Source organism: Microcaecilia unicolor, chromosome 2 (assembly GCF_901765095.1).
Source record: "Microcaecilia unicolor chromosome 2, aMicUni1.1, whole genome shotgun sequence".
NCBI classification, from domain to species: domain Eukaryota; kingdom Metazoa; phylum Chordata; class Amphibia; order Gymnophiona; family Siphonopidae; genus Microcaecilia; species Microcaecilia unicolor.
In genome coordinates this window covers 590,813,603-590,840,979 of record NC_044032.1, presented here as the reverse complement: position 1 = coordinate 590,840,979, position 27,377 = coordinate 590,813,603, and positions in this window count along the sequence as shown.

The following is a 27,377-nucleotide window of genomic DNA, read 5'->3' as shown; positions in this document are numbered from 1 at the left end:
AAAGACTTTCACAGATATCTCTGAAGCCAGCCAAAGTTGCTAAGGGACATTCACTCTTCTGATAAATACGCTTGGGCTCAGACTCAGTAAATCTCAAATCCAGAAGTTTATGAAAAATAGATTATTGGCTACTGTTGTACTGTTAGTCACTACTTGATGTGTGTTCATTATCTAAAAGCCATTTACATATTTGATATGACTAAATATTTCTTTACATAAGTACATAAGTATTGTCACACTGGGACAGACCAAAGGTCCATCAAGCCCAGCATCCTGTTTCCAACAGTGGCCAATCCAGGTTACAAATACCTGGCAAGATCCCAGAAAACTCAGTACATTTTATGCTGCTTATCCCAGAAATACCAAATAAGATATACACAAAAAAATATGAATGCAAATACACTCCACATCGAGGCTCAGTAAATAGTAACATAGTAGATGACAGCAGAAGAAGACCTGCATGGTCCATCCAGTCTGCTCAAGATAAACTCATGTGTATACCTTACCTTGATTTGTACCTGTCTTTCTCAGGGCACAGACCGTATAAGTCTGCCCAGCAGATTTTTCCCGTCGCCCAACCACCTGTCCCGCCTCCCATCACTGGCTCTGGCACAGACCATATAAGTCTGCCCTCCCCTATTCTCGCCTCCGAACCACCAACCCCTCTTCCCCCCACCTGCTCCGCCACCCAATTTTAGCTAAGCTTCTGAGGATCCATTCCTTCTGCACAGGATTCCTTTATGCATATCCCACGCATGTTTGAATTCCGTTACTGTTTTCATCTCCACCACCTCCCGCGGGAGGGCATTCCAAGCATCCACCACCCTCTTTGTGAAAAAATACTTCCTGACATCTTTCCTGAGTCTGCCCCCCTTCAATCTCATTTCATGTCCTCTCGTTCTACCACCTTCCCATCTCCGGAAAAGATTCGTTTGCGGATTAATACCTTTCAAATATTTAAATGTCTGTATCATATCACCCCTGTTCCTCCTTTCCTCCAGGGTATACATGTTCAGGTCAGCAAGTCTCTCTTCATACGTCTTGGAATGCAAATCCCATACCATTCTCGTAGCTTTTCTTTGCACCGCTTCCATTTTTTTGACATCCTTCACAAGGTACGGCCTCCAAAACTGAACACAATACTCCAGGTGGGGCCTCACCAACGTCTTATACAGGGGCATTAAAACCTCCTTTCTTCTGCTGGTCACACCTCTCCCTATACAGCCTAGCAATCTTCTAGCTATGGCCACCGCCTTGTTGCACTGTTTCGTCGCCTTCAGGTCCTCAGATACTATCACCCCAAGATCCCTCTCCCCGTCCTTGCCAATCAGACTCTCCCCGCCTAACACATACGTCTCCCTTGGATTTCTACTCCCTAAGTGCATCACTTTGCATTTCTTCGCATTGAATTTTAATTGCCAAACGTTAGACCATTCTTCTAGCTTCTTCAGATCTTTTTTCATGTTTTCCACTCCCTCCGGGATGTCCACTCTGTTGCAAATCTTGGTGTCATCCGCAAAAAGGCAAACTTTACCTTGTAACCCTTCGGCAATGTCACTCACAAATATATTGAACAGAATCGGCCCCAGCACCGATCCCTGAGGCACTCCACTACTCACCTTTCCCTCCTCCGAGCGAACTCCATTCACCACCACCCTCTGGCGTCTGCCCGTCAACCAGTTCCTAATCCAGTTCACCACTTCGGGTCCTATCTTCAGCCCATCCAGTTTATTCAAGAGCCTCCTGTGGGGAACCGTGTCAAAAGCTTTGCTGAAATCTAAATAGATTACGTCCATAGCACGTCCTTGATTTAATTCTCCCGTCACCCAGTCAAAGAATTCAATGAGATTCGTTTGGCACGATTTCCCTTTGGTGAAACCATGTTGTCTCGGATCTAGCAACTTGTTTGCCTCACCTGCCAAAGCTAAGTGCTGTGCATATTTTGATCATACTGAGAGTGTTGGATTGATAAATAGTCACTAATCAGTGATAAGAAGAGGTTGGTGGAGGTCGAGTCAATGATTAAGCAATGCACACGAATCAGTCATTCACCTACTGAGTGAAAAAATTGTTTTCGTGTCAAACATATGAGACTCCACTTCACTTTATAGTATTTACTGAGCCTCGATGTAGAGTGCATTTGCATTCATATTTTTTTTTGTGTATATGTTATTTGTGATTTTTTATACTCGACAGAGTGTTGGCTCATTTTTGTTTGGGCAGTATCCCAGAAATAAGCAGTAGATTTTCCCCAAGTCTATGATCTATGGACTTTTCCTTTAGGAAGCCATCCAGACCCTTTTTAAACCCCACTAAGCTAATCACCTTTACCACATTCTCTGGCAATGAATTCCAGAGTTTAATTACACGTTGTGTGAAGAAAACATTTCTCCAATTCGTTTTAAATTTACTACTTTTTAGCTTCATTGCATGCCCCCTAATCCTAGTATTTTTGGAAAGAGTAAACAAATGATTCACATCTACCCATTCCACTCCACTCATTATTTTATAGATCTCCATCATAGCATCTCCCCTCAACCGTCTCTTCTCCAGGCTGATGAGCCCTATATGTTTCAGCCTTTCCTCATAGGGAAGTCGTCCCATCCCCTTTATCATTTTCGTCACCCTTCTCTGTACCATTTCTAACTCTACTATATCTTTTTTGAGATGCGTCAACCAGAATTGAACACAATATTCGAGGTGCAGTTGCACCATGGACCGATACAAAGGCATTACAGCACCCTCACTTTTGTTTTCCATTCTTTTCCTAATAATAACTAACATTCTATTTGCTTTCTTAGCCACTGCAGCACACTGAGCAGAGGATTTCAACATATCATCAACAACGACGTCATGCAACTACTTCTATTTTTGTGTCCTCTTTTTTGCCTCTGCAAATATGGTAACCCTACTAAGAAGTCCACCTGAAAAAAATGTATACATCTGGAGAGAAAGAGCTGACTGATATCAATTACGTCCCCTGTTACTTTCTGTCAGAAAATAGTAGTCAAAAGTGAAGAGTGGTCATATTTTTTGCCACAATAAATAATCTATGAGGGTGGCCTGTACTGGAGGCTATACAACTTTGCAACTTGTCACAGAGCTGGGAGATAATAGCTCTGTTCACGCTGCATCTGCTTAGGCACTCTGAAGTAAATTACAAGTTTTTATAGAATAAAACGATAATAGGTCTCAAACTATAATTTGTTGTGGTCTTGACAAAGAAGGATTTGCATTCTGTTCTGCTGTAATGAAAAACATTAAAATTAATGCTAAAGGATGAACGAAGAGACTGAATTCTGATGAAAAAGTAGTCACAACTCATTAAGAATAATTTAACTTTCAGTCAAGCATAAACCATCTGATAAAACATAAAGTTGTAGGTTTAATCTAAAATTAATATATATTACAAAGGTTTAGGGTTTGGAATTAGATTTTATCCTCTGTATAAAATTTCATGATGAAAATCCTTTCATCATTAGTTCTCATCTGTGCTAATGATGATAGACATGATACTCCATACTGTATTTCAATAAGCATAGCACACATATAATTATACTACGCTGTAGAGACAACAAGTGAATGATTGATATGTTTGGAAAGAAAATAAATGAAGATCGTATTACTAATATATAAGCCAACCACTTGTTAACGATGTGCTTTCAAGCTAAGGGTAACACAGAGTTTGATATTTAAAAGGGTTTAACCAGGGAGGAGAGGCTCCTACCTGGTTAAACCCCACTGAGCAAGCCGGCCATTGTTATTCTACGGCATTTAACCAGTTAGTGCCATTAAATATCATCACTAATCAGCCATCTTCTAACTGGCTAGGATAGGGGCGGGCCATGGCAGAGAGGCAACTTAGCAAGTTAGCAGCAATATTCAGTCCGTTAATCGGCTAAGTATGCGCATAACGTTAGGATACTTTATGCATTTAGGGGCCCTTTTACAAAGCGGTGGTAAGCCCAACTCTATCCCAGAACTACCGCCGGCCAAACACAGCTGCTGACGTTAGTTTCAGCTTGAGCGTGAGCCATTTCCAGCATGCCAGGAAATTGTTTTGTATTTTGACACTAACCTGGTGGTAATTGGGCATTGCCGCACGCTGCCCAGTTACCGAGGGAGCCCTTACTGCCACCTCAATGGGTGGCGGTAAGTGCTCCCCACTGCATGACCACGCAGTAAGTGTTATCTCACCTCATGACCATTTTGGGGAAGGGGGGGCGGGGGGTCAGTTTACCCACTGTGGTAAAAAAAAGGCCCTGGCATGCAGGAAAAACATCCCCCACCGCTACCGCAGGGACCTTTTTCCCCGAAGCTTAGTAAAAGGACCCCTTAGTTAACCAGGCGCTGCTCTGAAAGTCAATTGGTCCCTGGTTAACTTCTGGGTCAGCAGACTTACCCAGATATGTCATGCCAGGAACTATGCGTCCCTCGGTATTGAATATCTGGGATTGATTCAACTCACGGCAAGCCACTGACCACCACAAGTTGAATATTGACCCCTGAATTAACCACGTATACATGTGAGAGGCAATTCTTCTAACCGGGCTCCCTGCATTTATGTGCCACTTGTGCACATAAATGTATAGAATAATAGCACTTAGCCACATAAGCATACACATAACCATGAAAGTGCCAGAAGGTTGCTTAAGCACTATTCCATAATGGTGGCACTGCATGAAAATGCAAGGGGGTGGGACATGGGCAGGGCTCCCACTTGCACATGTAACTTAGAGAATACTGTCAGTTGCACAAATCACTGCTGCATGTATGTGACTGCATTTATGCTAGGTCTATGGCTGGTGTAATGGTAGGCACAGAAATGTAAAGCGCACTGATAGCAGGTTACTCTAATATTCTATAATGGAATCGGGGCACTCAGATGCAATTATAGAATAGACTTTCACCATGCAGCATGGGAGCACCTAAATGGAGGCATATATAAATGTTTTTCTTGTATGTTTCTAATAAAATTGGCAAGTCGTCCAATAATGTTTCAGATATTATTAGAGTCACTGCATTTAGGGAGACTGGTGAAGGTAATTGGGAGTATCCAGTTTTAGTTCTTTATTTCAAGAGATGTGCTGTGGAGTTGCAGATTCCCTCCTGTGGGAGGCTTCCTTTGGGACAAAGTGATATGCTAAGAACCTTAGTTTTAAGTAGCACTATCTAACTGACAGTGTCTTGATTAAGATGAGTCTTAATTAAGATAAATGAGGGCTGCTTAGTCATCTGTTTGTTCTGACAAGGCTCAGGTCTTCAGATTAAGGCTAGAAGTAATGAAAATTTTCCATTTTCTTATTGAAAGCTCAAATTAGATTTGTGCGGGATTGTTTGCCCACCTGCGCTGAAAGCCTGCACCTATTTGAAAGCACTGATGCTGCAATTTCATTATAAGGAGTCTTTACTATAATGGGGACTGCTGACTTCCTAACTTGTACATGAGAATGCATGTCAGCAGATTCTGTTCCATAGCAAATGTTATTTAAACAAGGTTAGGCTTAATTGATGCTGGTGCAAATAGTACTGGTTTCTTCATTAGTATGGCAATCATATTTTTTCTCCCTTTTGAAGGATTAAATTGCTCAGCAGTTCTCATTTAGCCATACAATGAGTTGTTTAGAGAAAATTAGTTTTTACATATTAAATCTTGCTTATTGTGCTATATAAATGTCAAAGCCTAGGAATACTGTGGATTTTTTGCCCACTGCTAACAATTTGAAATGAAAGTCTGACAGTGCATTTTGCAGAAAGTTTTATATGCACAGTTTTCAGTGTATTATTTGTCTCCTCCTGCTGTTGTAAGAAATTAAATCCTTGGGCAAAAGAGGTGCTATATCACAACTGTACAAGCAACCTGACTTGTAAGCTTTTGTGCTTCCTTTGCCCTACTTTTTTCCTAAACTCACATTAGACCCTTTTTCAGCACTGCATCAATACACACATAAGTCTTTACAATGGAAATGCTGATAAAACAGAGGATTTATTTATTTATTTGTAGCATTTGTACCCCACATTTTCCCACCAATTTGCAGGCTCAATATGGCTTACATTTGCCGTAATGGCGATTGCCATTTCCGGGTAACAGAGTTACAAATGGTATAGCGTTAAGGTGCATACGTACATGATGACATTCATGGAACAGATCATGGTATGTTTACATACCATGTGCATACATACATGGTGAAGAAGAATACTTTATGGTATTGCATAAAGGTTCCTGAGTAATAAATTGGATTGTGACATACATTAGGTCATCTACTATAGAGAGATTCTATTCGACATGAGGTTTAAAGTGGTAGTGCTTAAATATAGGTAGCAAGGAGGATAATGCAGTTTCTGGAATTCTGTGGATTACAGATCTATGACAGTATAACTTTACCAGAAGTGGGTCCTGAAAGATGAGTCTGTTTTATTTCTTTCATTGGGTGACTGAAGAAGTTGATAGGGGCAGGGCCAGCTCAACTTATGGACACCAGGTAAACACTGATTCAGGGTGCCCGGTGAAACAAGTTGCCACTGCCTCCCCCTTCAACCTGTGATCCAGTATTTATTTTACTTCTGCATTTGTACTCTACATTTCCAACCTAGTGGAAAGGGAAAGGGAAATGGGACTTGATATACTGCCTTTCTGAGGTTTTTTTGCAACTATATTCAAAGCGGTTTACATATATTCGGGTACTTATTTTGTACCAGGGGCAATGGAGGGTTAAGTGACTTGCTCAGAGTCACAAGGAGCTGCAGTGGGAGTTGAACTCAGTTCCCCAGGATCAAAGTCCACTACACTAACCACTAGGCTACTCCTCCACAAGTTCAATGTGGCTTACAGTTAACTTATGCCGACAAGTATCAAGTTGTGAAGATCACTGCGAGCCTGGTTCCAGTTATGTGGTGTGGTGGCCGGGATCTCCTTGGCTATGTGATTTTGCCAGACAGGAATTTCCTGAAGAGATGAGCTTTCAATTGTTTTTGCAGTGTTAGGTAGTTCATTTCTTTTAAGTCTTTTGGTAGAGAGTTCCAGGTTTTGGTGCATACATATGTGAAACTGGTTGTGAGTGTAGATTTGTATCTTAGGCCTTGGCATTTGGGATAGTGAAGAGTTAGATAGGATCTTGTATTCATGTTTGCCTTGCATGATGGTAGATCTATCAGGCCAGCCATGCATTCTGGAGCGAGGTCGAAGATTATTCTGTGGACCAGTGTGCATATCTTGCATGCTTTGATGGGTAGCCACTGTAATTTTTGGAGTAGTGGACTTGCTTTTTCAAATCATTTTTTAAAATATAAGTCTGGATGCTGTGTTTGTGCTGTTTGTAGTCTGTTTAATGTTTCTTCCTTACATCCTGTGTTCATTCCATTGAAGTAGTCTACATGAGAGAGGACTGTGGTTTGGACAACTGTGCAGAATACATCACTGGGGAAATAGTTTTTATATGCTTTAGTTTCCACATAGCATACATTTTCTTGGTGGTGTTTGTAACCTGGTTGTAGTTGAAGAAAACTCCTAGAATGTTTAGTTTGTCTGCCATTTGGATGGTTATTCCCAAGATGTTGATGTTTATGAAGCGTTCAGTTTTGTGTGGTGATGTTAGTATTAGGCAATGTGTTTTGTTCCCTGTTCAATTTTAGTTTGAAAGTTGAGGCCCAGGTTTCCATGATGTTTATGCTGTCTGAGACTTTGGAAGTAATTTCTGATAAATTCTTCTTGACAGGGATGAATATTGTTACATCATGGTCACATCATGGCATATATGAAGGGATTGTAGCCTTGTCTGGACAGTGATCTGTCTAGGGGTGCCATCATTAGTGAATAGTATTGGTGAAAGTTGTGAGCCCTAGGGAACTCCACAGTCAGCTTTCCATGGGGAAGAGATTGTGGAGTTCATCTTTACTTGGTAGGACCTGGTAGTCAGGAATCCATTGAACCACTTGAGCACCTTTCCTCTGATGCCAATTTTAATGAGTATTCTTTCTGGGATGTGGTGATCAACCATGCTGAATGCACTGGACACGTCAAACTGTAATAGGAGGATGTTTTTCCCTATTGAGATTTCTTTTTTTTGAATTTCACTAGTAGTGCGATCAGCACCGTTTCTGTGCTGTAGAGAGTTCTGAAACTTGATTGAGAGTTGTGTAGTATGGAGAATTTGTTTATGTAGTCACCTAGCTGGTTGGCTTTTATTACTTTGGTCATTAGAGGTATGGATGCTACTGGCCTGTAATTGGAGGTATCTTTGAAATCCTTTTTGGCATCTTTTGAGATAGGAATGAGTAGTATTTTTCCCTTTTCTATCGTGAATTGGCCTTTATTAAACATGAAGTTGAGATGGGAGGTGATGTGATTGATGAATTCATCTGGTGGCACTTTCAGAATGTAATTGAGACATGTGTCAAGCATGCAGTGGGTAGTGGAGAATTTCCTTACTGCTTTTGCTATCTCTTTGGCGAGTTGGGGTAAGGTTGTCCATGTTCTTTCTACTGGGTTTTCTTCATGGGGATAGCCTATTTCATCTATAAAGATGTCTGGGTTGGTGTCTTCTTGTGTTAAGCGCTTTCTTAGATTGAGGCTCTTTTCTGCAATGTGTCTGGCCAGTTCATTTACTGAAGGGTGTTTGTCATTTGTTTTTGTTAGTGGTATGGTGTTTAGAAGCTTATATATCAGCTGGTATAGTTTTTTTCATGTATGTGTAGTCTGTGCCTACTTGTTTTTTTTAGAACTTCATTTTGGCCTGTCTTATTTTGTTCTTGTATTTGTTTCATGTTTCCTTCCATGTGTTTTTGTTGGTTTCATTCTTGTTTTTCAGCCAGGCTCATTCTAGTCTTCTGCAGTGTGATTTTAATGATTTAAAGTCCACATTGTACCAAGGAGCTGTTTTGTGATTTTGTCTGGTTTTATTTTAAAGATTTCAGGTCCATATCATACAAAGGGGCTGTTTTGTGATTTCATCTGTTTTTATTTTTCATGGGTGCTATTTTGTCTAGTATGGTTGTGCTTCTTCTGTCCCATTCAGATAGGAATTCTTCAGAGTCAGTTGTTGATGTCCATTGATTTTCATATAAAGCTGTCCAGAATTTAGTTGGATAAACCTTACCTTGTGATTTCTATGGCTTTATTGTCTGTGGTGGTTGGATCCTGTGTTCTTTCCAGTGGAGGGTTAAGTTTAGTTTAAAGTGATCGGACCACAGAGTTTCAGTCCAGCTGAGGTCCCATATTTTGAAGTCTGTGTCTGGAGAGAATCTATAAGTGACTAGGTCTAGGGCATGGCCTTTGATATGGGTTGTGGTCACTGATGGTCTATGGAAGTTCCATAGTTGAAGGAATTTGTAGCATAGTTTGGTGCTATTGTTGTTCTGGTCTTCTAAGTGTAGATTAATATCTCCTATAACCATTGTATTGGGGTTGGCTGTACATGTGTGTGAGATAAGTACATTAGTATATAAGTATTGCCACACTGGGACAGACCAAAGGTCCATCAAGGTCCATCAAGCCCAGCATCCTGTTTCCATCAGTGGCCAATCCAGGTAACAAATACCTGGCAAGATCCCCCCAAAATGTTCAATAGATTTTACGCTGCTTATCCCAGAAATAAGCAGTGAATTTTCCCCAAGTCATTTTAATAATAGCCTATGGACTTTTCCTTTAGGAAGCCGTCCAAATCTTTTTAAAACCCCGCTAAGCTAACTGCCTTTACCACATTCTCTGGAAACGAATTCCAGAGTTTAAATACACGTTGAGTGAAGAAACATTTTCTCCAATTCATTTTAAATTTACCATTTCATTGCATGCCCCCTAGTCCTAGTATTTTTGGAAAGAATAAACAAAAGCTTCACGTCTACCCATTCCACTCCACTCATTATTTTATAGGCCTCTCTCATATCTCCCCTCAGCCATCTTTTCTCCAAGCTGAAGAGCCCTAGCAGCTTCAACCTTTCCTCATAGGGAAGTTGTCCCATCCCCTTTATCATTTTTGTTGCCCTTCTCTGTACCTTTTCTAATTCCACTATATCTTTTTTGAGATGCGTCAACCAGAATTGAACACAGTATTCGAGTTGCAGTCACACCATGGACCAATACAAAGGCATTATAACATCCTCATTTGTGTTTTCCATTCATTTCCTAATAATACCTAACGTTCTACTTGCTTTCTTATCCACCACAGCATACTGAGCAGAGGGTTTTAACGTATCATCAACAACGCCGCCGAGATCCCTTTCTTAGTCCGTGACTCCTAATGTGGAACCTTGCATTACGTAGCTATAATTCGGTTTCCTCTTTCCCACATGCATCACTTTGCACTTGCTCACATTAAACGTCATCTGCCATTTAGACACCCAGTCTCACAGCCTCATAAGTTCCTCTTGTAATTTTTCACAATCCTCTTGTGATTTAACAACTTTGAATAACTTTGTGTCATCAGCAAATTTAATTACCTCACTAGTTACTCCCATCTCTAGATCTCTAGATCATTTATAAATATGTTTAAAAGCAGCAGTCCCAGCACATACCCCTGGGGAACTTCACTATCTACCTTACTCCATTGAGAAAGCTGACCATTTAACCCTACTCTCTGTTTTCTAACTTTTAACCAGTTTTTTATCCACAATAGGACACTACCTCCTATCCCATAACTCTCCAATTTCTTCTGGAGTCTTTCATGTGGTACTTTGTCAAATACCTTTTAAAAATCCAGACACACAATATCAACTGGCTCACCTTTATCCACATGTTTGTTCACCCCTTCAAAGAAATGCAATAGATTGATGAGGCAAGATTTCCCTTCACTAAATCCATGTTGGTTTTGTCTCATTAATCCATGCTTTGAATATGGTCTGTAATTTTGTTCTTTATAATAGTCTCTACCATGTTGCGCAGCACTGACGTCAGATTCACCGGTCAATAATTTCCAGGATCTCCTCTGGAACCTTTTTTAAATATCGGCATTACATTCGCCACCCTTCAATCTTCTGGTACCATGCTCGATTCTAAAGATAATTTATATATTACTAACAATAGTTCCGCAAGTTCATTTTTCAATTCTATCAGTGCTCTGGGATGAATACCATCTGGTCCAGTAGATTTGCTACTCTTCAATTTGTCAAATTGCCCCATTACATCCTCTAGGTTTATAGAGATTTGATTCAGTTTCTGTGACTCGTCAGCTTTGAATACCATTTCCGGCATCAGTATCTCTCCCAAATCTTCCTCAGTGAAGACTGAAGCAAAGAGTTCATGTAATCTCTCTGCTATGGCTTTGTCTTCCCTGATTACCCCTTTTACCATTCGCTCATCTAGCAGTCCAACCGATTCTTTTGCCTGCTTCTTGCTTTTAATATACCTAAAAAAGTTTTTACTATGTTTTGCCTCCAATGCCATCTTTTTTTCAATGTCCCTCTTTGCCTTCCTTATGATTGCTTTGCATTTGACAGCCATGGGGGCAACAGTAGCCCCATTGTTGGCAAACTTATTCATGGGTAATTTTGAAAGGAAATATATACAGACTAGTCCCTTGAGAAAATACATTTTAACATGGAGGAGATTCATAGATGACATACTGATGTTATGGGAAGGTAGTGAAATACAGCTGAGAGAGTTTCACAAATGGTTGAACACACGTGATAATAATTTGAAATTTCAAATGTATTTTAATAGAAAAGAAATACCATATCTGGATATAAAAATACAATTTGAACATGGTAATTTTAAAACTACAATATACCGTAAATCAACAGACAGGAATAAACTTTTGAAATATGATAGCTGTCATAGCCAACCGTTGAAACGTAACCTCCCATATAGTCAGTTTTTAAGAGTTAAAAAATTATGTTCAGATACTAATGATTTTCAGAAACAGATGCATGTAATGGCTGATAGATTTAAACAGAGGGGATATCCACATAGATACATAGAGGAAGGGATGCTAAAAACAAAAGAACATCAAAGAGGTAACCTCCTCCATAGAAATAATAATATTCCTGATAAGAATACAGATAAAATTGTGTACCCTTTATTTTGACCATGTATCACGTGATATTATTATTAAAATACTTAGAAAACATTGGACACTTGTTCAGAATATACCGTGCTTTTCTGAGAAACAACTGATGATAGCATTTAAGAGAAATAGAAATTTAAAAGATTTCTTAGCACCATCAGCATTACCAGTACCTGTAAGGAAAGATCCAGTTTGGGGGCATTTCCCATGCTTGAATTGTTGTTTTTGTACAGTAAATCTGAAAGCAAAATTTTTTGAAAATCCAAAGACAGGAGAAAAATTTGAACTAAAACAATATTCAAATTGTAAAACATCTCAGGTTGTCTATGCAATTATTTGCCCTTGTGGACTTGTATATATTGGTAAAACAGTACGTATATTCAACAAACGTATTGCAGAACATAAGAGTGCCATAAAAAACAAGATGTTTGAAAAACCACTGGTAGAACATATGCATGATTTTATGCACTCCTTTGAAGAATTGAGATTTCTTGTATTATTGAGAATCAAAACACATTGGAGAGGTGGAGATGTCAACAATTTGTTGTTAAAGGCAGAACAGAGACTTATTTTTAAATTTAATACAGTGAAACCATATGGGTTAAATCAAGAGAGTGACTACTCGGTTTTTCTATGATAAAGCCATTTGTTTAGATAAGCTTTTTATTAATTTAGATCACCAGTTTTGTAATTTTTATGAACATTTTACAATTAAACACTGTTTATTTTAAACCTGGCTCTCAAATGTAAAATATCTATCTGGCCCTTTAAGATACTTGCAATGTGCTTAGAGATGACCTTTAACCTCATGATGATGCTATATGAGTCATGGGTCTCACAGAAGCTAGTAATGCTAATGCATATCAGTTCAGTTGGAAGTAGCAGATAAATGGGTAAGTGTTTGCTTTATTTCTGTTGATCTTGCACACCTTTGGAATATGTAGGGAGTCTAGTTGTGATCTCATTGAAACGTACTAGATGTTGTTTTTAAAGATTGAGTGCTTGCAGTGCTCTCTCTGCTGTTACATTTTTGTGAGAAGTTTTTCATTCAGTGAACTGTTACCTGCCTTAGCAGTAATGTGGACAGGTTATTTATTCCTAGAGTTTTCGGTTTTGAAAGCATTGTGTTTATACCCATTTGTAAGCTTTTATTAATTTAGATCATCAGTTTTGTAACCTTTATGAACATTTCACAATTAAGCACTGTTTATTTTAAAATCTGGCTCTCCAATGTAAAATAGCTATCTGGCCCTTTAAGATACTTGCAATGTGCTTAGAGATGACCTTTAACCTTATGATGCTATATGAGTCATGGGTCTCAGAAGCTAGTAATGCTAATGCATATCAGTTTAGTTGGAAGTAGCAGATAAGTGGGTAAGTGTTTGCTTTATTTCTGTTCATCTTGCACATCTTTGGAATATGTAGGGAGTCTAGCTGTGATCTGATGGAGATGTACTAGATGTTGTTTTTAAGATTGAGTGCTTGCAGTGCTTCCTCTGTTGTTATATTTTTGTGAGAAGTCTTTTTGAGACAGCAGTGGACAAAGAAATTATATTAATTGTTAATTCTGTTTAAAGCTTGGTGTTTAAATTCTATTTCAACTTTTTAGTCCTGTAAAGTGAAGGAATGTCATCTGGTTTAGATTCTCAAATGTGTAACTTTTGCTGGGCTAAAGGTCAGAGAGAGAAACTTTCTTTGACCCTTTGTGAGTGATGGAGGGTTAAGGCTAGTTCATAGGTATTAGTTTACCACACATATGGGTGCCATTATGAACAAGGCATGTTGCAGACATACTGTAGTCTTAAAGGATTAGTTTAATGCTAGTTAGAAGATAGCTTAGATATACATATTCTAGATATTATAGATACCATTATAAGTATTTAGAATATGTCTTATAAGGAATTCTGATTTCTGTTTATTGTAGAATATGTTTTATTCTGTGTAATTAATATGTAGAATATCTGTTCAACTCTCTGCCTTACTTCTCAAGTAAGACTGCAGTTGAAAAGGTCATCATCTGGTTTGAATTATCCACAGTCCTAGCTAGTTCTATGTATGAAGCTAATAGGTGAAAAAGGTCAGAAAAAGTCAACTTACTTCCTTGATGGATTATAGTAAAATGTAGGACTGTATGCCATTAAGCAAGACTGGCCTCTTAGCCCCTAAATGAACCCAGTTTAAGCTATGACTGGGATTATGTGAATAATAATAAAATGCAAGAGTTCTGGTGCCCAATTGTCTAGCGTGAGAGGCCCCAGGTCATAGGTCAGTTCAGGAAATATCAAACCTATGTAACTGATATTTTGGAAATATATGTATAGAGATGATTGGTTCAGACAGGGTAATCAATCTATTCTTTACCATCTGGAAAGTAAGGGGGGCTAGGAGGGGGTTAGAACTGTATATAACTGGGAGCAGAAGCAGCTTACGTGAGAAGAAGGAGACAGAAGAAGGAGAGAGAGGACAGACAGAAGCCACAAATACACAGAGAGCTGAGAAAGAGAAGAAGAGACTTAATGCTGATGTCCTACTTTGTTTGCTGGCAAATAAAGAAGATTTCTCTCTCATTCTGGTGTGTGCTGTTTGACTCTTGAAGTACCACAGATTCTGCTAACAATAGGGGTAATTCCTGCATCAATTCCTGCAACATTTTATTCAGTGAACTGTTTCCTGCCTCTAGCAGTAATGTGGACTGGTTATTTCTAAGGAGTTTTTTTGGTTTTGTGTTAAGAATATCAGTGGAGAAACTAGAATGTCTAGAGTCTTTTAAAAGTTTTATGCACATTTAGATATGCTTCTTGTCTGATGATATTTTTATTTTTTGTTTTTATATCTGTGTAGAACTAGATTTTTGGAACTACTAGTGTGTATGATATATTTACATACACTTTTGATAGGTATGTATAAAGAAATTTCTTCCCCTCTTCATTGAAATGTTTTGATTCTAATTGTATGATCTTAACATTTTTTATTGAGAGTTATAAATGTGATATGAGTAATTGTAGATGTTCTGATAAAAATGTTATGTGATGTATGATTTTAATGATAATTATAAATATTTTGTTTTATAGATGATATCATGTATAAACATGTTTTTTTAGAACTCTTAAAGGATTGTTTTATATATGTTGAATCTCTTTTTTATATAATTGCCTTTTATTAGTTGAATCATGCTTATGACATTGTTAATGTGTATGGTTATACATGTTTTTATACTTGTGTTTTGTTTTTATAGTTTATACCCCTGACGCAGCCTGAGGGCGAAACGTGGCCACGTCGGGTATTGTTCCAATAAATGCATTTTGATTCCACTGCTTTGTTGTTTTTTATTTATTTGCATTTGACTTGACATTCCTTATGCTGTTTCTTATTATTTTCAGTTGGTTCCATTTTCTGAAGGATGAAGTCCATGAGGTTAGTATGAGCCTTTTTCCAGTTTCCTGGGTGTCTGTAAAATAATGTGCTGGATACAAAAAAACAAAGATCGACGCTATGTTACACAGGCTAACAGCACAATAAGATCAAGCACTTTAAAAAAAATACTTGTACTCCAATACTCATGATATAAATTGATAAAACTCTTAATATTTTTGTTAAAAGAGTACCCTCCAAAAAGTCCACCAATTTATAAGGCAATAAGATTGATTTTGCCCGGTGGCATAGCACATCTTTTATAGGGCTAACTCTTAATCACAAGTGTAAGTGCTATTGCCTAAATCAAAAAGTGCTAACAAATAATATAGTGCTCAATGTTGAAAAACGTGAACTTATCTTTTAGACGTTTTTTTCAAAGAACTTTTTGTAAAAATGCTGCACTTGCTCATTTGATGAAAACTGCTCGATTTGCTTGTCCAACTTGCTTCCCAGTCACAATATGTGACTGCCCCATTGGCTTCCCTTGATAATGCCACTACACTGAAATCTTCTGCTCAGTGTGCGTCAGTGGCCAAGAATGCAAACAGGATTTGAAGAATTATTAGGAAATGGATGGAAAGTACGATTAAGAATACTATAATGCCTCTGTATTGCTCTATAGTGCAATCTCAGCTTGAGTAATATGTTCAATTCTGGTTGCCATATCTCAAAAAAGATATGGCAGAAATAGAAAAGCTTCAAAGCATGGCAACCAAAATGATAAAAGGGATCAAATTATTTTCATATGAGGAAAGGCTAAATAGGTTTATAGCTCTTCAGCTTGGAAAAGAGATGGCTGAGGGGGGATATGATAGAGGTCTCCATAATTCTGAGTGGAATAGGAACAGGTAAAAGTGAGTCAATTTTTTACTCTTTTAAAATGTCCAAAGACTAGGGGACTCTCAATGAAGTTACATGGAAATATTTTAAACAAATAGAAGGATATATTTTTTTTCACTCAAAGAATAGTTAAGCTCTGGAACTTGTTGCCAGAGGGTGTGGTTACAGCGGTTAGTATATCTGGGTTTTAAAAGGTTTAGATAAGTTCCTGGAGGGAAAGCCTATAGTCTGCTATCGAGATAGACATGGGGAAAGCCATTGCTTGCCCTGGAATTGGTAACATGTAATCTTGCTAATATTTGGGATTCTGTCAGGTACATGTGACCTGGATTGGCCATTGTTGGAAGCAGGATACTTGGCTAAATGGACCATTGGTCTAACCAATTATGGCTATTCTTATATACTGTATCTTTTAGAAAATTTGATGCATAGAACTTAATCCTTAGCACATTTCTTATTTCTGTACTAACATAGCTATTGGGCACAACAATAAATCACCCACAATCTATTTAAGTACTTAATTCAAAGACTAGAAACCTGCACTCTTATGTTCTTTTTCATGAAGGAATGAAATGTAATTCCAGTTTATTTCAAAGCATTAATTATAATGCCATAGGAAATTATATTGATCAGATTAGTAGAAGCAGCTGCTTTTAACTGCCACACTATAATCTTCTACATTCTCCACTTGAATGATAAGGCTCTCCACCAGCATATGAAAGGATGGATTAAAACGTTTAGGTAAGCACTGATCAATTTATACTAATATTTAAAGTGTCTATTTTAAAATTTTTTCAGCCCCAAATTACCAAGCTGCACTAGTTGTTTAATGCAAGAATTATTGCTCACTAACAGTAAGAGTTAACATGGTGATTTTAATAGTGCAGCACAGGCATCTTGCAGTAAGTTCCAGGGTTAGTGCACGCACACCATGTGCTAAAAAATATTTGCATTTGTACCATGAAGGAGGCATGTCTGGCGGTGGAGAGTGGGCATTTCTATGCTAATCATTTAGGGGCCCTTTTACTAAGGCATGTAGACACCTACATGCGTACAACGCACGTCAAATTAGAACTACCACCAGCTACCACGTGCCCCGGGTGGTAATTCTAATTTTGACACCCATCCAAAACACACGGCAGAAAATAAATTCTATTTTCTACCACATGGTGCTAACCAGATGGAAATTGGCAGTTTACGTGCATTGATGCTTACTGCCCAATTAAGGCATGAGACCTTACCACTAAGTCAATGGGTGGCGGTAAGGTCTCAGGCACAAAATGGATGCTCGCCAATTTTTATTTTGCCACACGTCCATTTTCAGCCAAAAAAAAAGGCCTTTTTTGCAGGCACACTGAAAAATGGACATACATGAGTCCAATACATGCACCTACACCAGTAGTGAATTGTACTCAGCTGTTCAGCAATGTGGAGTGGAGGAGTGGCCTAGTGGTAAAAGCACCAGTCTTGCAATCCAGAGGTGGCCAGTTCAAATCCCACTGCTGCTCCTTGTGATCTTGGTCAAGTCACTTAACCCTCCATTGTCTCAGCTATAAACTTAGATTGTGAGCCCTCCTGAGACAGATAAATATCCAGAGTACCTGAATGTAACTCACCTTGAGCTACTACTGAAAAAGGTGTGAGCAAAATCTAAATAAATAAATGTTGTGAACAGTTGAGTAAAATTCACAATCCAGCTATACCTCACAACAAAGGTCTTTTTGAAGATCATTACAATTTAATGTTATTACTTCTGGACTCTCATTGTTGAACCAAGTTTTTAAGACTCCTGATGTAGGCCATCTGGCGTCCTGTCTTTGGATAGCCTGATTTTCACCCCCACTTCCTTTTCTGTTTGAGTTTCTCCATGGGACTTTTTGAGTTCTCCACATACGTGGATTTTCTTTGATCCTTTTTTTAATGGCCATGTGTTAACAGCAACATTAGCATTGGGCCACTGATACAAAAATTCAAAATTGGCCATTTGACTTCTGCACTAAAAATGGCCTTGGCATGTGAGAAAGACCCATGTAACGAAAATTCTCCCCTCAAGACAATGCTTTACAAAACAAATAGGTTGTTAACTGCCGGGTTAAGTACTATTGTGGAAAATGGCACTTTGAATGGATAATAGGCATGGAATGGGTGAGGACTGTATCCTGCAGTTAACACAGAGGTTGTTACCATGTATTAAGGGGGTAATTCTATAAAGTAGGCACTGAAATTTATGTACTGAATAGATGCTTAAATGATTAGAATACTACTACTACTACTTAACATTTCTAAAGCGCTACCAGGGTCATGCAACGCTGTACAATTTAACAAGGAAGGACAGTCCCTGCTCAAAGGAGCTTACAATCTAAAGGACAAAGTATGCAGTCAATCAAATTGGGGCAGTCTAAGTTTCCTGAATAGAGGTAAATGGTTATGTGCCGAAAGCTACATTGAAGAGGTGGGCTTTGAGCAAGGATTTGAAGATGGGCAGGTAGGGGGCTTGGCGTATGGGCTCGGGAAGTTTATTCCAAGCATAGGGTGAGGCGAGGCAGAAAGGGTGGAGCCTGGAGTTGGCGGTGGTGGAGAAGGGTACTGATAGGAGGGATTTGTCCTGTGAGCAGAGGTTACAGGTAGGAGCGTAAGGGGAGATGAGGGTAGAGAGGTAATGAGGGGCTGCAGATTGAGTGCATTTGTAGGTTAGTAGGAGAAGCTTGAACTGTATGTGGTATCTGATCGGGAGCCAGTGAAGTGACTTGAGGAGAGGGGTGATGTGAGTATATCGGTCCAGGCGGAAGATAAGATGCGCAGCAGAGTTCTGAATGGATTGAAGGGGGGATAGATGGTTAAGTGGGAGGCCAGTGAGGAGTAGGTTGCAGTATTCAAGGCGAGAGGTAATGAGAGAGTGGATGAGAGTTTGGGTGGTGTGCTCAGAGAGGAAAGGGCGAATTTTGCTAATGTTATAGAGAAAGAAGCAACAGGTCTTGGCTGTCTGCTGGATATGGGCAGAAAAGGAGAGGGAGGAGTCGAAGATGACTCCGAGGTTGCGGGTTGATGAGACGGGGAGGATGAGGGTGTTATCGACTGAAATAGAGAGTGGAGGGAGAGGAGAAGTGGGTTTGGGTGGAAAGACAATGAGCTCAGTCTTGGCCATGTTCAGTTTCAGGTGGCGGTTGGACATCCAGGCAGCAATGTCGGATAGGCAGGCCAATACGTATGTGTGTGCATAGTCATATAAATACCAAACTTTTGCCTAAGCGCTATTCTGTAAATATATGCATAGCTTACACAGTGCAAATTTGACAGATGTGTGCACACATATGTGGTGTCTGGGTGGGACTCACATGTGCGTAACTTATAGAATACTAGTAAAAAAGGCCTGTTTCGTAAACAAATGAAACGGGTGCTAGCAAGGCTATAGAGAGAGTGAGAGTGTGTATATGTATGTGTGTGTGTCTCTGTGTGAAAGAGAGTGTGCACAGGTAGGGTGAAAATGAAGAGACAGCAGTGAAATTTTACATAGGACAGCTGAACCATTTGAGGCGTGTTTGTGTGTCTATGTGAGAGAGTGTGTATATGTGTGTGGTTGCGTGTGTGTGTGAGATAGAGACAGTGTAAGTGTGTGTGTGTGTGTGCATCTGTGTGAAAGAGAGTGTGAAAGGGTAGGGTCAAAATGAAGAGACAGCATTATAATTGTACATAGCACAGCACAAACATTTGAGGCTGTTCTTGCCTTATCTCCCCTGCCGCCCCCTCCATACCGAACGATTCGTTCCTTGTCTTTCATCCCTTCTGTGTCCCGTGTGTGTGTGTGAGTGAGAGTGGCAGGTCAGTTGCTCATTATAGCCAGTTAAGAGTGAGAGTGTGTGTGTGTATGTGCTGGTTTTTTCCTTCCCTCCTATGCCCTCCGTGTCCGTTGTTTGTGTGGAGAGCAGAGATCTATATGGTCCTTTTAGCGTTGCTGTTGACATCGCGTAGCAACTGTGTGCTGCTGGTTTTCATTGTTTCGCGATGTGTCTTATGTCACATTCCGTCGCTTAGTAACGGGTTCGCGATGTGATTGGTTGAGTGTCATTGGTCCGCCCTCGACGTCATGACGTTTGACGCAGGGGGGAGGGCCAACACTCATGGGCGAATTCCGGGTTTCACCACCATGCATTTAGAACGTTGGGAGTTGTGGAGGCTTCAGAACATTGGAGGTGCATTTTATATAGAGAGATTATGTTATGTGCATATCTCCGGCATTTAGGTGCAAGCAGCTCTCTGGTTGGTGTAAGTTCCCGCACCTAAATTATAGATGTTTATTTCAGCTGTTATACTAGTGTTCTATAAAGAAAGTAAGTGTCTACTATCCTTTATAGAATAAACACCTCATACATGCCTTCTAGATGCCTAAATGCAGGTGCAGTGTTATAGAATTGCTTGCTGATAATGTGGAAGATAATGCAGAGCACTGAATGCTTCATTAAATGATGCTGATAACTGCACTATGGGATAAATTCTAGCTACAAAATCCACACTGAAAAAAGTGCTATTCTACAAAACACACTTAAAGTTAGATGTGGTTTATAGACTGGGAACTGCGCCTAACTTTAGGCATGGCCAATTGCACCAACTGAAACATGAGTGTAACTATGCCCTATTCTCTAACTATGCACCTAACTTAAAGGAACACCCCCATCCGCCCATGACTTGCCCATGACCCTCCCATTTCCACACCCCCTTTTCTGAATGGGATCCCATGCCTACATTTATGTGTGTACGTTTTCAATTAAATCTAATTAGTGCCAATAATTACTTGTTAAAAAGCCAATTATTGGTGTATGATTTGTTCTGTATGCAATTAAATTGGGCACAGAAACTGGGCACTCGCCCAAATTTACACGTGCAATTTTTAGTGACTTTTATAGAATTAGGGAGTGTATAGTTTGCCATGACTTTCTTGAACTGCTGGGCTCTCTATGCCTCATGTATTACATTTTTTCTTGATCTTTTAAAGGTATCTTAGCCTCCAATGACAATCGTTTTCTTCAATGTGGCTATTAAGCCTCTACATTATAATTGGAATCCAGAGACATTAGAGAAAAAAAATTAGGACTGCATTGTAATTACATCATAGACAACATAATGCAACAGTCAAATCATTGCAAAGAGATGAGATACCATGGCTATAGTATGAAAGGTAGAGTTTCTCTACTGTGGTTACATTTTGTTTAGCTTTGGGATTTTGTTATGCATTTAATAGAGATATAATGATGCTTTTAATTGCTTTCTTCAGTGAGCTTTGAAATAGCAAATGATGCAGGTGCTGTTAAATGTATTGCATAAAATTGCTGTTTCTTTGAAGTGTGAAATGCTTTTACCTGCTCTATGGCAAGGAATTTCATTGGGGCATAGGGAACAAATCTACAAGACCTTTGGCATTATTCATAAGAACTACTTTTAGGGTAGTTTTATAAAGCATTCCCTGGAAATACAGATGATTTATATGTGAGGCATGACCATTATAAATGTGCATTGGTATATATGTCCACAGAAGTCAGAGTGCTGAAAGAGCCTGTCTATGTTTTACATAGACTGTAAGTAATGCCTATGTACTTTTACATGAATCATAAGTAGGTTCATTGTGCTTTTACATGAACCATGAGTAGAACCCATGTACTTTTACAAGTACCATGAATACATGTTGCTAGAGGCTTTCTCTGAGTGGAGGTTCAGATTCAGTTTATTTGGTATACAGCAAAAGTTTCAAAAAGAAATATAAGCGGTTTACAAGGTAAAAAGCAGCAACAGAGCTGTGAGGTACACACATACCCCTTAATTCTATATATGGCGCTCAGAATTACATGCCAATTAGTGCTGATAATTGGGTCCTAATAATCAATTATTGGTGTTATTTGGGATTTTATTTATGCATGCATATTTTGACTCCTGGGCCCGTATGTAAATTTTATGTGCAGCTCCAAAAGTGGGAGGGCGGGACACGCTGAGAGGGAAGCAACGCAAGAAGAGATGAAGACGAACCTGCCTGCTGCGTGCCTGCCTCACTGCTGCCTTCACTTCCGGACCGGTTCACCGTGACTTGGAGAGGGGAGGGCAGGGTAGAGAGGGGACATGCTGGACAGGGAGGGGAAGGGAGAAAGAATTGCTGGACATGGAGGGGAGGGCAGGGGAGAGAGGAGAATCGCGACTGGATAATATTTCAATGGAGCGCAGAAGCAGGAATGGATGGGAGCGGGACCTCAGGAAAAAGGTGCCGGTACGCTGTACCGGCGCCTACTGGCACAAAAAAAATAGCACTGTTAATAACTGAAGTTTATAGTAAAATAGCACATCTTAACAGTAGCCCATGTTGATAAATTCCCCCTTAATATAAAAAAAGAAAGAAAAGAAAAAAGCTATTGACTTATAAAGATGGGGGAGAGGGGACTGTAGGTCAGGTGAATTCAGTGGGCTCATTAGACCAGTCTTACTAACTTTCTGTGTAACCTTTGACAAGCCAATTAATCATTTTTGCTTTCGTTTAAGTACCTATAATTAGATATTAATAATTAATTCTACCAATATTGTTCTTTGTCTCTTTTTACTGTGGGAAACTGTCATACACATAACAGTTATAAATTATTACCTAGGTGTTAGCATTAACAGAAGTAGTGGCTACGTATATATATATTTCTGAAATACTAAGGTGTATACAATGTTGAGCACTTTCATCTGGATGGATCCCACACACTTTACAAAGTAATACTTTAGCACTACATGCAAATATTTCTCATGAAGTAATCTTTATGGAAACAGAAAATGGTGGCAATTAAGAACCATAATGTCTATCCAGCCTGCTGAGATTATTATATGTTCATAAGAGAAACAACAAAATAAAAGTTTTAAATATAAACAAACATTTTCAATCAAGTCCACTGAGCAAAATATATCCCATGAATATTTTATTGTACATGTAATGCTAACCACTAAAATTGTGTGGACTCCGGCATTCAGTCCATAGCTGACAACAGGAAACCAGTTGCAACTTTATTGATTTTAACAAAACTGTATGGGGGGGGGGGGGGGGGGGGGGGGGGTTATAGCAGAGAAAATAGACGTGCCACACAAGATTGCAACATGCTGGACTTTATATAGTCCAGTTAGATTCCAATCACTAGGGATGTGATTTAGCAAAGCAGGCCAGATTTTCAAGCATCTAAGGTCATGGCTGAAGTATCCTCTGTTGAATCATTTCACCAATTAGGAAAGGACCTAAAGATTCTAGAAAACCTTTCTCTGTAAAACAGATAAAGCCTGAAAATTCTAAGAGAGCTCAGCCCAAGACTGGGGACATGCCATTGATTTCCTTGAAGGACTTTTGCCATTAGGAACATTTGCTATTTGTATTATTTGACTGGTGCTGGTTATAAACAATATTGTGCTATGGACAAGAAGTCCTTAGGATTTCCCTTACATTACAAAATTATTTTAGGAAATCTAAAAGCCAAGCTGACTACTGGAGATACAGGTACAATTAATGCCACTGAATCACAATCCATATGAAGTGCCTAAGATTTAGTAAAGCAGAACCACCAAAATAATGGATTCCAAGTAAGTGTGACATTTATGTGAGTATGCTTGCAGCTAAACAAAAACAAAGGGGTCCTTATTAAGCTGCAGTAAGCACTAATGTGTACTTACTGTAGCTTAAAATGCCTTACCACGGGGTGTGCTCAGGTGTCCCATGGTAATTTTTGCACTGGTGCTGTCTACCCACACACCAAAACTAGATTTTATTTTTTAGCACTGGGGATAGGTCTGGGGCGGACAGTAGGCGTATTCTGAGCCAATCGGCTAGTGTAGCTACATTGCCACATGCTAACTGATTAGTGCGTGGTTAGTGAGTGAGCCCTAACTGCCTACATAATAGGTGGTGGTAGGGGGTCATGCGCTAATGGAAAAATTAGCACGTAGTCATTAATAGAAAAATAAATGGAAATTCAGCCATTTTACCCATGCAATAAAAAGGGCCTTAGCATGTAGGAATGTCTCATGTAAGCATGCACTAAGGCCACTTTGGTAAAAGAGCCAATCTTTGAAGTCAAGAAAACTAAATATTTTGACACCCACCAGACAGGACTTAACAAAGATCTGGGCTTTTTATCTCATTATAAACCATAAAATTCTACTGCTTTGTCACGCTATCAGCCATCCATCTCTTCCTGTCTCTCACTCACACAGCTCTCCATGTTTCTCACCTAACTTACCCCACCCTCCTCCCATGAGACTGTCATTGGAATGTTTTTGTGTTTCACTTATATATTCTGACATTTGTTAATATTTGCTTATTTCTAATCTGAAGAAGAAGGGTTACCTTCAGAAACTAATAAAAAATGTTAGTCCAATAAAAAAAGGTATCATCTTATTTTCTTTTCTAAAAGGGCCCTAAGTACATAAGTACATAAGTACATAAGTAGTGCCATACTGGGAAAGACCAAAGGTCCATCTAGCCCAGCATCCTGTCACCGACAGTGGCCAATCCAGGTCAAGGGCACCTGGCACGCTACCCAAACGTAAAAACATTCCAGACAAGTTATACCTAAAAATGAGGAATTTTTCCAGTCCATTTAATAGCGGTCTATGGACTTGTCCTTTAGGAATCTATCTAACCCCTTTTTAAACTCCGTCAAGCTAACCGCCCGTACCACGTTCTCCGGCAATGAATTCCAGAGTCTAATTACACGTTGGGTGAAGAAAAATTTTCTCCGATTCGTTTTAAATTTACCACACTGTAGCTTCAACTCATGCCCTCTAGTCCTAGTATTTTTGGATAGCGTGAACAGTCGCTTCACATCCACCCGATCCATTCCACTCATTATTTTATACACTTCTATCATATCTCCCCTCAGCCGTCTCTTCTCCAAGCTGAAAAGCCCTAGCCTTCTCAGCCTCTCTTCATAGGAAAGTCGTCCCATCCCCACTATCATTTTCGTCGCCCTTCGCTGTACCTTTTCCAATTCTACTATATCTTTTTTGAGATACGGAGACCAGTACTGAACACAATACTCCAGGTGCGGTCGCACCATGGAGCGATACAACGGCATTATAACATCCGCACACCTGGACTCCATACCCTTCTTAATAACACCCAACATTCTATTCGCTTTCCTAGCCGCAGCAGCACACTGAGCAGAAGGTTTCAGCGTATCATCGACGACGACACCCAGATCCCTTTCTTGATCCGTAACTCCTAACGTGGAACCTTGCAAGACGTAGCTATAATTCGGGTTCCTCTTACCCACATGCATCACTTTGCACTTGTCAACATTGAACTTCATCTGCCACTTGCACGCCCATTCTCCCAGTCTCGCAAGGTCCTCCTGTAATCGTTCACATTCCTCCTGCGACTTGACGACCCTGAATAATTTTGTGTCATCGGCGAATTTAATTACCTCACTAGTTATTCCCATCTCTAGGTCATTTATAAATACATTAAAAAGCAACGGACCCAGCACAGACCCCTGCGGGACCCCACTAACTACCCTCCTCCACTGAGAATACTGGCCACGCAATTCTACTCTCTGCTTCCTATCTTTCAACCAGTTCTTAATCCATAATAATACCCTACCTCCGATTCCATGACTCTGCAATTTCTTCAGGAGTCTTTCGTACGGCACTTTGTCAAACGCCTTCTGAAAATCCAGATATACAATATCAACCGGCTCCCCATTGTCCACATGTTTGCTTACCCCCTCAAAAAAATGCATTAGATTGGTGAGGCAAGACTTCCCTTCACTAAATCCGTGCTGACTTTGTCTCATCAGTCCATGTTTTTGTATATGCTCTGCAATTTTATTCTTAATAATAGCCTCCACCATCTTGCCCGGCACCGACGTCAGACTCACCGGTCTATAATTTCCCGGATCTCCTCTGGAACCTTTCTTAAAAATCGGAGTAACATTGGCTACCCTCCAGTCTTCCGGTATTACACTCGATTTTAGGGACAGATTGCATATTTCTAACAGTAGCTCCGCAAGTTCATTTTTTAGTTCTATTAATACTCTGGGATGAATACCATCAGGTCCCGGTGATTTACTACTCTTCAGCTTGCTGAACTGACCCATTACATCCTCCAAGGTTACAGAGAATTTGTTTAGTTTCTCCGACTCCCCCGCTTCAAATATTCTTTCCGGCACCGGTGTCCCCCCCAAATCCTCCTCGGTGAAGACCGAAGCAAAGAATTCATTTAATTTCTCCGCTACGGCTTTGTCCTCCTTGATCGCCCCTTTAACACCATTTTCGTCCAGCGGCCCAACCGACTCTTTGGCCGGTTTCCTGCTTTTAATGTATCTAAAAAAGTTTTTACTATATATTTTTGCTTCCAACGCTAATTTCTTCTCAAAGTCCTTTTTTGCCCTCCTTATCTCCGCTTTGCATTTGGCTTGGCATTCCTTATGATCTATCCTGTTACTTTCAGTTGGTTCTCTTCTCCACTTTCTGAAGGATTGTTTTTTGGCTCTAATGATTTCCTTTATCTTACTGTTTAGCCACGCCGGCTGACGTTTAGTCTTTTTTCCCTTTTTTCTAATACGTGGAATATATTTGTCCTGAACCTCCAGTACATATGTACAAATATACGCTCGTGGTGGTAATTATATAATCACATGTACATGTAAATAGCATGCGGTTAATATTCCTTGTGTGTATATAAATAAAGTTTTTAAGAATTAATGCATGTGCATGCATTGTATTAAAAAAAATTATCCCAGTAAATTTATTTACTTCCATTTACACATCCTTTGTGACATCCATACACTTGTTGGGTTAATATATGGGCATAGGCATGCATTTTCAAAAGAATGCATACAAATGCAAACTTCTCCCCACTCTGATCTCATGGAAAGTCTTTGATCAGTTTGGGAAAGTTTCAAATATGCAGGATTTACAGGTATAGTTTTATACTCAAATTGGATCCACAATCGTATAAGTATCTCTTTTCTCACATAAAGCATTGCTTTATATACTGAAAGGGCTTATAAGGAAGGAGGCTATTGAAAACTGTCTGCATACAGTGCAGCTTTGTTCTTTACTTTAATAATGCAATGTTGAGTCATATTGAAAACATGTAACAAAAGATACATGTGATGCACCTGT